Source organism: Eriocheir sinensis, chromosome 9 (genome assembly GCF_024679095.1).
Source record: "Eriocheir sinensis breed Jianghai 21 chromosome 9, ASM2467909v1, whole genome shotgun sequence".
Lineage (NCBI taxonomy): Eukaryota > Metazoa > Arthropoda > Malacostraca > Decapoda > Varunidae > Eriocheir > Eriocheir sinensis.
Genome location: NC_066517.1, coordinates 17,409,100 through 17,419,116, shown reverse-complemented (window position 1 = coordinate 17,419,116; position 10,017 = coordinate 17,409,100). Strand labels below are relative to the sequence as shown.

The window sequence follows — 10,017 nt, the reverse complement described above, 5'->3', positions numbered from 1 at the left end:
CTTGTGTGGCAGCTTTTATGGTGCCGCCGAAGACTGTGTTAAGTTAGTGTTATCCCGTTTACTACCGCTACTATTACTACTACTACTACTACCACTACTACTACTAATGACGAGGGGAAAGTGAGAAATTAAGATAAGGAAAGAATACTGTCTCTATTTTACTACTGCCATTACTACTACTACTATTACTACTACTACTACTAATGACGAGGGTAAAGTGAGCAATTAGATAAAAAGGCAAGAACACTGTGTCCATTTTACTACCGCCACTACTACTACTACTACTACTGCTACTATTACTACTGCTACTGACGAAGGTAAGGAGAGGGACGAAGGGGGAGGGGGGGGAGGGGGTCGTCTTGTCGTCGCCTTGTCGTCCCTCTAACGCTGACAGATGGAAGAGAAACTGGAATCGATAAAATAAAAAGAATAAAGAAAGAGAGAGACTTGACGCTCCCCCTGGTAAGAAAAGTGACCCGTGTGTGTGTGTGTGTGTGTGTGTGTGTGTGTGTGTGTGACCTAATTAAACCCAGCTCTTCTCTAGCACCACCCAAGCAACGCCACCTAACGCAAGGGACTGAGAGAACGCAAAAAAGAAAAGAAAAAAATGAGAGCGAGCGAGAGAGAGAAAGAGAAATTTGGAGTGTCGGGAGGGAGGGAGAGAGGGAGACAGAGGCAGGCAGGAAGGTAGGTGGGTGGGTGGAGGAGGAGCGGGAGGGGGAAAGAGCGTGAGGCAAGCTGGAGCAAGAGTAGGAGTAGGAGGAAGGTGACTGGAGGAGGGAGGAGGTAAGCATGGGCGGTGTAGAGGCCTCCTTGGTAGTTGTATTTGGCGGGGCGGTGAGTGGGCGGGGCGTGAAGGAGAGGGCGGACCAACCAGCGGCCAGTTTCTTCCCGCCAGCCCCGCGCACTAAATAACTGACGATCGAACTTGCTCTTTGTGAATTGACAGGGGACGCACAGATTTTATCACTCCCCCGAAAGTGGTCTATTTTCGTGATCTCGCTGCAATTACGTCTTGTCTCTAGGCCGTGAGTATGGGTGCTTCGTGAGGTGGAGTGCCCCTGGGCCTCCTCCTCCTACTGTGTGTGTACGTGTGTGTGTGTGAGAGGCCGGCGCAGCGTGGTCATCAGCGCTCTTGCGAGAAAGTCGTGAAGAGAAAAATGTTGGAATAATACAAATGGAAAAGGTGACGGCACAGAGGAGAGAGGTGGATGGATGAGTGGAAGGACGGAGAGAGGGCGACAGGAGAAGGGAAGGGAGGTGAGGGCGAGGGGATGGGAGGGGGGCGGTCCGCCTTGCTGGGGGTGGCTGTAGCAGTATTTGTTTGGTGTGATTGAAGTAGGACGGGAGGGACCCAAGCCAGCCAGCCAGCCAGCCAGCCCAGCTTCACTCTTTTCAAAGCTTGTGTCCTCCCCCACCCCTCCCACCCTCCGCCGCCTCTCCTGCCTCCAACACCACCACCACCACTCTCCCTTCTCTCTAGCTCTCGTTCTCTCTCTCTCTCTGACCCTCCCCCCTCCCCCCGCCATGTGACTGGGCCGCGCACGCGAGAATTTTACGCGTTTTCGTATGGAGTTTAGAATTGTAATTGATTTATGGCCTCGTGATGATTGATGGAGTTGATGATTAGGATAACGCGGGGGGCATGCACAGGGCTCTCAGGGGGCGTGGGGCATGCAGGAGGGGGCAGGCATGCAGCAGGGGACTCCCGCCGCCCGCACTCGTGTCGGGGGCGGCAACAAAATCACGAAGCCAATGGAGAAAACATTTCCACGATTGCGGATAATACTGGTCGGCGTGGCAGGCAGGGCGGCGGGCCGGAGCTCCCAGGCTTAGAGCGCCCGCCTGCCTGCCTTCGCCGCCGCCACCACCAACATCAGCTAGCAGTCGCACCCTCGCCCGCCACCGTTGCACACCACTCAGGCCTCACGACACTCACACACACGGCGCGTTGTGGGGCGGCTCAGCAAGCCCTCCGGTGCCCTCGCTCACACAGTAAGTCCCCCTTGCTCTCTCTCGCTCTCTCGCTCGCTCGCTCTCTTTTCTCTCGCTCTCGCTCTCTGTGGTGTACACTGTGGTGGTGAGGGAGTGTGGTGGTGGTGGTGGTGGTGTGCCGGACCTCGCGAAGTATTGATTACTTACGAGATGAGAGCCAGCGGCCGCGACCACGCTTGGACAGTGGCAGTGACCAGCGGGTTAGAGGAAGGGGATGCGGTAAGGCAAGGGAGGGGGCGGACCAGGGGGTGGGGGGGAGGGGCCAGCTGAGGGACAAAGGGCTGTAGGTGGAGGAAGAGAGGAGGGTGTGGAGGGGACAGAGGCGGCAGCAGCAGCAGGGTGATGGTGGTGGGTGATAGGGGGTGGGGGTGAGAGGGATCACGTCTTGACCCCCGCCCCTCCCCCCTCCTGCCACCCCCGCACCTCCGTTTCCGGCGTGCACTCGTACGGCGTCTGGACAAGCGGGTGTTGTTGTCCCCGCGCTGGCCCGCTGTCCCGCCCGCTCGGCCGCGCCACGCATGGTCGCGCCTCCCCAGTCTTCGCCTAAACCACAGTGGACGCCGGACCCTCCCGCGCCGCGCCCTCCGACCAGCTCCGCCGCCTCGCCGCCCTCACGGTAAAGCGAGTAGTGTCTCTCTTCACTTGCCTTGCTTCGCGTGTGTTTACTAACGTCATTTATTATGCTGCTTAATGCGCCTTGACGGCCCAGGTAGTTGGCTCGCCGCCGTCAGTTCATAAGTGAGCGACGCGCCGCCCACCGTGACCACAGGCGATTACGGGGCGGCCGCGTCAGGCAGCGGCACCTCCTGAGGGCCCAGACGCAGCTCACCACCGACTGACGGTGCTGTGCGACGGCGGCACTGTGTGTGTGTGTGTGTGGGAGTGTGTGTGCGAGGCAGCCACGTGCTGTAATGTTGTTGTTGCTGCCGCTGTTGTTACGTAAGCTGCTGCAAACAGCGGCAGAGAGAGCAGCCCGACGCGGCCGGAGCCTCGCCACCGCCTGAAGCCGCTCGGCCGCCGCGCCGCCCGCACAGGCCTCCCGGCGGTCTGCTGACGGCGGCGGCGGCGGAGCTGTAGCGCTTTTCTGGCGGTGGCGAGCCCGGCCGCAGTTTTTGCACTTTTTGCCTGCCGGCGGGAAGGTGGCCGCTGGCTGGCTGGCGCCGGGAGTGTACGCACCTCGGCGATAACCTGGACGGAAACCGCCGTCATTTTTTAGCAGTTTCCATGACACCGGATACGTGGGGGGAAAAACACTGCCGCCGCCCCTTTGACGGCGCCCCGTCCGCCCGCCGGCGGGCAACAACTTCACCTGGGCGGCGCGGCGCCCCCGAGTCGGGCGTCGGTGTTCCGGGAGGCCGCCGCGGCGGCAGGCAGACAGGAAGGCCCGCCGCGAGGTGACCTTCGCGGTGACATTTCGCGAACAGCATAACAGCAGCATAACAGCATGACAGCCTCGGGCCCAGCCGTGCGTGTGTGCGTGCGTGTTGGTGATTGTGTGTGTGTTGAGTTCCAATTTACGTTTTCAGAGAAATCGTTTTATAACAAAATAGCGTAACACACCGGATGTCTTTTATTTTTTGAATTTATATTCATCCAGGATGAAGTAGCTCGGCGGCGGGAGTTCATCGTTGGTGTTTGTGTTTGCTTTGCATGACTGTGTCGGCGAGCGGTGCCGCGCCGCGCTCGGGAAAGGCTTCATAAACAGCGACTCTAATAAAAAGGATTAAAAAGCTGCCGCCGATGCTGTGTGTGGCGGTGCCGGGAAACGATGGAGGCTTGACGTGTTGGCGTGAATGTATTCGTCTGTGGTTCCTGGATAATGTTTTCCTGTGTGTGTGTGTGTGTGTGTGTGTGTGTGTGTGTGTGTGGTCATAAAGATAGCGCTTTGACCATGAGAAAACCGAGAAAGATTGTGTCATCTATAATATCAGAGACAGAACGAGAGAGACAGCATGTATACCTTAATAATTCAACACCTGTATACGCTCCCTAGACACGAGAGTTCCCTCATTATATTTACCTGTGTGGCGGCTATTCGGGGACGGCAGGTAAGGGGGGGGGACGATTTATGCCTCCGGGGCTGCAGTCTTCCTTCACTACAGCGGGGGGAAGGGAGGTAGGGGATGGGGGGAGGGGGAGGGAAAGGGAAAGGGGAGAGACAGGTAGGCGGGGGAAGAGAAAGGCGAGGGAGGAGGGACAGAGGAAAGGGTGTGGGCCGTATGGTAATGAGGGGGCAGGTGAGGTGAGGTATACCCGAGGAATAATTAGCACCAGCCTACCTGAGATGTAGGTGAACCGCGTCAGGTCTTGTGTGATGCTTAGGACTACTACTTCTACTGTTACTACTTTACTACAACTACCACTATATTTACTATTGAGATGTTGTTGTTGTCGTTGTTACGCCGCCCTGTTTGCTGTTTGACCACCACCACCACCACCACCACCACTACTACTACTACTACTATTATTATTATTATTTTTGGGATCACTATTCTTCTTAGCATTTATGGTGTCGGCAAAGGTTAATCGGTTTCCTAGCGTGTCATCCTCACCTATAAGTTTATCCAAGTTTCTTTTTGAGTCTTTAATCGCAATTTGTTTTTACTTTTTTTGCGTCACTCTCAAAAGTGTTTAGTGTAGTCGATGATGATGACGTTTTTTTTGCTACCCTTACTACTACTACTACTACTATTACCACTACCGCCATGGCCGCAGCTCACACCTTTTCCAACGCCATTCAGGTCGTGTTAATTAACTTATGAATAATATGTATTTACACCTTTTAGAGCTTAATCGGGTTAATTTGGTTTAATTTTCGGTAACCAAAACCCACGTCACCCGCACGCCAGGCCACGCGACTCCTGTAAATTGTCCTTTTTTTATTTATTTACTTAGTCGGTTTGTTAGTCAGTTCTTGGGTTAGGTGTTTGTTTATATTTGTTTGTTTGTTTGTTTGTTTAGTTTTAGTCAATTAGTTCATGGGTTTGTTATTTGTTTATATTTGTGCGTTCGTTTGTTTGTTCGTTAATTCATCTACCAGTGTTAGTTAGTTAGTATGTTTGTTGTTTTCGTTCTGTCTTTCGTTTCTGTTTTCACGGATTTTGTCTTGTGGTTTTTTTTTCCATGATTTAATTTTTGTTTCACTTTTCGTTTTCTCGTTTTGGGGTTTTAATTTTCTCTTTTTTTTGTTTGCTCTTCAGTGGACTTTTTTCTTATCTTTTTATTTTATTACTCGCTCTTCTTTTCCTTCTCTTTCTCTTTATTGAATGTTGCCTCGCCGCTTCTTCCCTTTGTTTAATTTTTTTCGTTGTCAAGTTATTTCTTTTCCTTTATAATTTAATTTATCTCGGCTCTTAAGACACTGTAACCGTGACAAGCATAGTGATGATGGTGATGGTGATGATGGTGGTGGTGGTGATGGAAGTCTATACTCACCTCAACCAGTATTTACTTTCACTATCTTCATCACACCATCATTACATCACCACTCATCTTTTCAGTACCCTCACCACCTCCACCTCCACACGTATGAAAACCACTACCAGGACCTCCATCATCTCCCAAGCTCTACATACCATCACCTTTCACGAATTCTACCAGCAAATTCTCTCTTCATCACCACCATCATTACATCTCCACTCATCTTTTCAGTACCCTCACCACCACCACCTCCACACGTATGAAAACCTCTACTAGGACCTCTTTCATCTCCCAAGTTCTACATACCATCACCTTTCACGAATTCTACCTGCAAATTCTCTCCTCATCACCACCATCATTACATCACCACTCATCTTTTCAGTACCCTCACCACCTCCACCGCCACCACACGTATGAAAACCACTACCAGGACCTCCATCATCTCCCAAGCTCTGTATACCATCACCTTTCACGAATTCTACCAGCAAATTCTCTCTTCATCACCACCATCATTACATCACCACTCATCTTTTCATTACTCTTACAACCACCACCACCACACGTATGAAAACCTCTACCTCTATCATCTCCCAAGCTCTACATGCCATCACCTTTCACGAATTCTACCAGCAAATTCTCTCCTCATCACCACCATCATTACATCACCACTCATCTTTTCAGTACCCTCACCACCTCCACCTCCACACGTATGAAAACCACTACCAGGACCTCTATCATCTCCCAAGCTCTATATACCATCACCTTTCACGAATTCTACCAGCAAATTCTCTCTTCATCACCACCATCATTACATCACCACTCATCTTTTCAGTACCCTCACCACCTCCACCGCCACCACACGTATGAAAACCACTACCTCAAGCTCTACATGCCACATTCCTTTCACAATTCTACAAAAATTCTCCTCATCACCACCATCATTACATCACCACTCATCTTTTCAGTACCCTCACCACCACCACCACCACCACCACACGTATGAAAACCACTACCAGGACCTCTTTCATCTACCAAGCTCTGTATACCATCACCTTTCACGAATTCTACCAGCAAATTCTCTCTTCATCACCACCATCATTACATCACCACTCATCTTTTCAGTACCCCCACCACCACCACCACACGTATGAAAACCACTACCAGGACCTCCATCATCTCCCAAGCTCTACATACCATCACCTTTCACGAATTCTACCAGCAAACTCTCTCTGTACTCTATCCCTTCTCTTCTTCAACTCTCCTACTTCCCATGCGCATATTAACCACTACCACCAACACAATCACGGTAATTTTCGCTCTAAATCTCCGGTACCACTATTGCTACCATGAATATCACCACCACCACCACCACCTGCATGCACCACACCACAACAGTCACACACCACGTCACCGCTATCACCATCCTCATCACCACACACACATACCGCACCCCTCTCCTTCCTCAATACAAACTCAAACACCATATCAGTTTATACTCACTTCCTCACCACCCCGTTCACCTCTCATTACCACCGCCCCCATCACCACCATCTGCCCCCCCTCCAGGATATTCCCCACCTCTTTATCCCCATCACCACCATCACCACCCTTGCAACTCTACCACAACCGCACAGTCTAATATACTTCCTCCATCAATTCTTCCACCCCCCGCCCTACCTGCTCTCCTCTCTCATCCCCCTCCCCCTCCTCAATGTATGCATGTAAAAAGAAAAGTAGATATGTCGGAAAGGAAAAGAAAAGGGACAAAAAAAGAGGGGAAAAGGACGAATGGGAAACAGAAGGGACAAAAAGGGAGGAAAAAGAAAACAAGAGGGATAAAAATGGAGACAGAAATGACGAAAGAGGAAAAGAAGAAAGAAAGAAAGGAGAATGCTAAAAGGAAAACAAAGGAGAAAAAGGGGACAATAGGGTAAAGGAAGGGACAGAAATTGAGAAAGAAAGGAGAAAATAAAAGAGAGGAGGGAAGGAAAGACGGAAAGGGAGCTGAACACACAGACAAATAACACTTTTCCGCAACACTGCATGAACAAAAACGTGGTATATCTCAAGCACCCCCCCCCCCACACCCACCCGCCGCCCCCACACAGCACACAGCCCTCCTATCAATCACCCCTCGTAACACAACACAACGGAAATTAAACAGTAACACAAGGGATTGAAAAGGAAACACCACTAAGTCACAACACATTTCCTGCAACACTGGAATAGGACGGAAGTGTGTTTTGTACGATGGCAACACGTGAGGAAATTTTACCAACACGTCAACACTCGCAACACAAAACAGGACAACACACAACACATTTCCTGCAACACTAGAATAGGACGGAAGTGTGTTTTGTAAGACGGCAACACATGAGGAAATTTTACCAGCACGCCAACACTCACTCGCAACACAAAATAGGACAACACACGACATATTTTAAAGCTCGTATCACCTGACGCAACACAGCAACACAGCCTACGAAACAACAACAACAACAGCAACAGCAAAAGAGGAGAACGCAAACCAGAACAAACAACACAGCGCAACACAACATTAATAAAGCGAAATCCACTAATCCAACACATACGGAATCATGACAGAGCTTCTAACAACAACAACAACAGTAACGTCTAGCAACACAATACAAAGCATGAATCAACACTTGCATTCACAACACTTCAGCGGCCAACACGAAACGCAACGCTGGGACAAAGAACAAGGAAAGGTAGACGCAACACACACACACACACACACACACACACACACACACACACACAGCCATTCTCGTATCCTACCTTCCCCATTACGTGTTTGTGTGTGTGTGTGTGTGTGTGTGTGTGTGTGTGTGAAAAGGAGCATTCGAATAAGAGGAAAGTAAAGCCTAAGGAAAGAATTGTGTATAGGAGAAAGAAGAATAGAAAGAGGAGAGGAAAGAAGCAGAGAAAGGAGGAGAAAGAGGAAAACAACAAAAAGTGAAAAAGAGTAGTGAAGGAGAAAGAGGAACTGAAAGAGGAGGAGGAGGAAGAGGAAGAGGAGGTGGCAGACAGCACGAATGAGGAGAGTGAGGAGTCTATCATGTTTTATTTGAAGAAAGAAGGAAAAGGAGGAAGGAGGAGCTAGCGTGCACAAACTGAAGAGGAGGAGGAGGAGGAGGAGGAGATAAAGGAAGATAAGAAGAATGAAGACAAAAAGGAGGAATGAGGAGACAGTTTGGCGTGTAGGAGAGGAGGGAGGGAAGGAAGGGAAGGAGAGGTAAGACGGAGAAGAAAGAGAATTGAGAAGGAACAAAACGAGGAGGAGGATGCGAAGGATAAGGAAAGGAGGATTTTATAACATACTGAGGAAGGACTTTACATTGGATTGAGGACGAAGACAGGCGACAGCAGTGAAAAGAGGAGGAAGAAGGGAGAAGGAGGAGGAAGAGGGGAACGCATGCATAACACCAAAAAAGAAGGAAGGGCAGAGGAGGGAGGAGGAGGAAGAAAACGAGGTATACAGCGGAACAGACAAGGAAGATGAGGAGGAGGAGGAGGACAGCGGGAGAATATAGGAAGGGAGGAGCATGCATAAGATTGATTTTAAGGGAAGCGAGAGAAGTAACACCAACTTGGAGACATTGCGGTGAGGAGGAGGAAGAGGAGGAGGAGGATTGGCTAGTGAAGTTGATCGAAGGAAGGAAAAATACGTGGACAGGAGCATTGATGGAGAGGGATGAGAGAGAGAGAGAGAGGTGAGAGGGAACGTCGAGGAGAAGAGAGAGAGGTGACAGAGACCGTGCGAGTACCCATCTCTCTCTCTCTCTCTCTCTCTCTCTCTCTCTCTCTCTCTCTCTCTCTCTCTCTCTCTCTCTCTCTCTGGTGGTGGAGAAGAGAGATCGGATAGGTAATAGAGGTGGAATGTAGAGATAGAGATAGAGATGGAGGAGGAGGTGGAGGAAGGGAGGGAGAAGAGGTGGAGGAAGGGAGGCGAATGGGGGGGGGGGAGGTAAAGGTGTAGAAAAAGGGGTGCACAGGTAAGGAAGGGGCCAGGTAAGGGGAGGAAGAGGAAGAGGAAAAGAATGGATGTGGGAAAAGGAGGAGGAGGAGGAAGGGGGGATAAAGGGGGTGGGGGGAAGAGACAGGCAGAAGAGTGGAAGACGAGAAGAAGAGGGGGATTAATGGAGGGTGGAGGGGCAAGTAGAAAAGTGGAAGAGGAGAAGGGGGAGAAGATTGGAGGTGAAGAAGGAGAAGAGGAGGGAAGGGGTGATAAAAGGGTGATGAAGAGGAGTGAAGGAGAAGATGAAGGAGGAGGAGGAGGAGGCGGGGGGAGCGTGAGGAAGAAGAAGAAGGGGAGTGAAGGGGTGAAGAAGACTGGAGGAGGAGCATGAGGAAGAAGGAGAAGAGGAGGGAAGGGGGGGTGAAAAGCCAAGCAAAAGAGGAGTGAAGGAGAAGACTGAAGGAGGAGGAGGCGGGGGGAGCGTGAGCATAGGAGCGTGAGGAAGAGGAGGAGGAGGAGGAGGAGAAAGAACAAACCTGAGGATGACTGTGTGATTTCCCCGCCGGGCACTGCCATTAGAAGCACACATCCGGTCCCGCCCACTCCACTCCGCCCACTCCACA

At 50.8% G+C, this 10,017-nt stretch overlaps 1 protein-coding gene across 6 annotated transcripts in view; it reads left to right on the top strand.

Annotated features, from left to right (window-relative positions):
- The first annotated feature begins 611 nt into the window (after nt 1–611).
- LOC126996046 (DNA ligase 1-like) overlaps nt 612–10,017 on the top strand; it is a 55,941-nt gene continuing 46,535 nt past the window's right edge. Inside the window, exon 1 of one of the 6 annotated variants that reach the window (XR_007750884.1) lies at nt 612–1,028. The gene's annotated coding sequence lies outside the window, so the exon portion shown is untranslated. Of the gene's footprint in view, nt 1,029–1,469; nt 1,996–2,296; nt 2,612–10,017 lie in introns of those variants that run through there. The other 5 variants (XM_050856061.1, XR_007750883.1, XM_050856060.1 and 2 more) reach the window with 5 other exon arrangements.